At 27.0% G+C, this 3,564-nt stretch overlaps 1 long non-coding RNA gene across 1 annotated transcript; it reads right to left on the bottom strand.

Moving 5' to 3' along the window:
- Positions 1-769: 769 nt before the first annotated feature.
- Positions 770-2,613, bottom strand: LOC136087281 (uncharacterized). Its single transcript, XR_010641685.1, has 4 exons — positions 2,498-2,613; positions 1,880-2,359; positions 1,615-1,770; positions 770-1,300 (listed from the first exon to the last, which is right to left on the bottom strand). It is a non-coding gene; the product is annotated as an uncharacterized LOC136087281 (long non-coding RNA).
- Positions 2,614-3,564: the final 951 nt, after the last annotated feature.

Below are 3,564 nucleotides of genomic sequence, written 5' to 3'. Positions count from 1 at the left end.
AAATTAAAAAAATTGTACTGTAAACAAAAACACGCGTGCAGAATAATTTTTGGAGCTAATAGAACACTACCTTGTGAGCCTCTTCTGCGTATACTTGGAGCATTAAATATATATAAAATCAACTTACACCAAGTTTTAATGTTCATGTATAAAACAAATTTAGGATTATCTCCTAAAATATTTCAATCCTATTTTGACAAAATAGTTCATAAATATCCAACAAAATTTTCAAGTAACAACCCAGCCGGCACATCTAGTTTTAATCTCGGAATTAAAACCCGTTCAGACACGTGTTTGTTACGATCCAGGCGTAAACCAAAAACACGTGGATTTCACGGGTAGTTTTACTGGAGTTTGACACGTGTTTTTTGTGGTTTTAAATACGTGTTTTATAAGGTTTTAAATACGTGTTGCAAGAAGTTTTAAACACGTGTTTTATGAGATTTTAAATACGTATCTAATTTAATTACTTTATTGGGTTATATATATCTTCAAACACGTATAAATTAAAGTTTAATATGGAAATTAATTCTTAAACTGATACAACGTAGTCCTAGCTAAAAATACGTAGATTTCTCGTAAGATTAAAGCCCGCTGCGAGTTTATACTAAGGTCATGCAAACTAGTTTTTATTAACTATTTATCAATGATTTATGATATTTTATCAATCAACTTAGATAAACTTTTTAAGCTTCGATTGACTTTGACTAAAACAAGTTCATTTCGTTATATTTTACTTACTACATTATATTTATAAAGAAATACTAAATTTCATTACAATTTCTAAATTTCTTCCTTCAAATAACAAAATATATATGCCACCTAAACAACTGCAATTAAAAGACAACGTATATATTGTTCAGCCTCTTAGCAGCATGAGCTCAAAAAAATTAAAGGTACGTCTTAATGACAAATGGTCAGTATAAATCTTGTTTGGCACATGGTTACTATACGATATGTTGACTTTTGATTACTCTTCCTCCGTCATGATCGAATATAAACAGCATAGCAGTGCGCTTTTGTATCCTTGCTAACAGTTCCCATTGCATCTTTAACTGCATTGTCTTCAAGTTGGATCTCAAATTTGACTAACTCGTCCATTGAGGTAACCTGTTCAAATGAAACATTGGAATCTTTATCTAGAAGCTGTTGTAATAGACTAACAGACATATCCACAGTTTTCTTAATCCTATTAACTTAATTATTTTGTGCTGTAATGTTGCATTATCCATTGGAATTGTTTCGTTTGTATGATTTTTTGGTCGACCTCCTTTATTGTTATATGATTTTGATGAATCGCCTTTATTTAGTTGAAAAAAGACAAAATTTATAATAGCAAAAATAAGAACATCATATTATATTATTTTGTATAGTACAATCTAAAAAATAAATTTGTTTAACTGTTTGAAAGTACTGGAGAAATGATTTTTAATGGTTAAATTTATTCTTTACTTCTCGATCACCTCCATTACTATCCATTCACTCCTCCTGTAAAATTGTGTTTTTTTATAGTCCTCACTCTAAATTGGAGACTTTTTTTGTAAATAAACCTCACCATCAAAAAACATAAACCACTAAGTAAAATATTGAAATCAAAGATAAAAAAATGTTCACTTTTTACTGAATCAGAAAGTAGAGATTCATTGGAATCGTTTTCATCAGCATTTAAACCAGTGCATCTTTTCTAATTGGATGTTTATTTAATGATATCTTTAATGGTTGAATTAAATCCATATCCATTGTTACTTTGCTTGTTGAATTTCATATACCCTGGTTTAAAATACATACATTTATATAATTTACATAACAAATAAATAAATATTAAAATCTTATATAGATAGCAAAAATAAAATGTAAAAAAACAAAAAAAAAAACTTGCATAAATCTAAAAAAGTTGGGATTGTGTATATAAATCAACAATTGAAATTTTTTTGTAATCCCAGTGCACACATTTCACTCGTGCTGAAAGTACCTGAATAGATCTACTTTGTTACTATTCCCTAACATTTGTTAAGAAAAACATTGTCATCATTATCAAAATTCCGAAGTTTTCTATCAAAAATTTTATTGTCAGTATCATGATTATGTGATGCAGGTTCAGCTCCTACAACATAAAATTCACAAGAACAGAATTCAACGTAAATAATAATGTATTATTTTTAAACTCTTTAAAATAAAAAATATATAAAATACTAACTTTTTCCTGAAAAGGCTACTAGAGCCTCAAGACAACTATTTTCATCAGCAGTCCCAGCTGCAATCAAATCTTCACTCATTGGCTTTTTTAAAATTGTAAAACAATTTACAAGTTGTTTAGAATTTGTTCCAATATATGTTTGATTATTAAAATCCACATAGCCTGGTTTAAAACACAACAAATATGAATAAGCAAATATATATCTATAAACACAGACATACACATTTAAAAATCATAACGAACACATCTCACCTGTACTAATGTACATGTCACAAACCTGCTTTGTTAAGAAACCCTTACCTTTGTCTACAAATAAGGTATCATTTCTGCCATCAGATAAACTATGCAAGACATCTTCTTGCTGGCATTGGCTCATTACATAATTTTTATATTGTTGACTCATTTTTGTATCTTCTAAAACAATTAAACATTTTAACTAATTTAAAAACTACATAATTTTTAAATACGAACAATTGATTGACAAATAAGTAAAATTCTTATATATATATATATATATATATATATATATATATATATATATATATATATATATATATATATATATATATATATATATATATATATATATATATATATGTATATACATATATACATATATATATACATATATACATATGTATATACATATATACATAAGTATATACATATATACGTAAGTATATACATATATACATATGTATATACATATATACATATGTATATACATATATACATATGTATATACATATATACATATGTATATACATATATACATATGTATATACACAAACACATGTACATACACAAACACATACATACATATATGTATATATATATATATATATATATATATATATATACATAAAGCAATTTGCTGGTGGAGTATTTGTTGACCTGCAAAAAGCTTTTGATACTGTCAACCATGAAATTTTATTATCAAAACTGTATCATTATGGTGTAAGGGGAATTGCACTGAACTGGTTTAAGTCATATCTAAACCATCGTCCACAAAGTGTTACTATTGGTAATATCTCATCCACTGCTAAGTTTACATCTATAGGTGTTCCTCAGGGTTCAACTTTGGGTCCGCTTCTTTTCCTTATCTACATTAATGATTTAAACACTTGTATTAAAGACTCAAAGGTGTATCATTTTGCTGATGACACTAACCTTCTGATTGTAGATAAGTCTTTAAAAAAGCTAAATAAGTACCTAAATTATGACCTGGCATCACTGGTTCAATGGCTGCGATCAAACAAAATATCTTTGAATGTCAAAAAAACTGAATTAGTTCTATTTAAACCTCAAGGCAAAAAAATTACCAAAAAACTTAATTTTAGAATTAGTGGTCAAAAACTAAATATTGT

The sequence above is a fragment of the Hydra vulgaris genome, chromosome 11, assembly GCF_038396675.1.
Source record: "Hydra vulgaris chromosome 11, alternate assembly HydraT2T_AEP".
Lineage (NCBI taxonomy): Eukaryota > Metazoa > Cnidaria > Hydrozoa > Anthoathecata > Hydridae > Hydra > Hydra vulgaris.
This window is presented reverse-complemented; position numbering and strand designations above follow the sequence as displayed.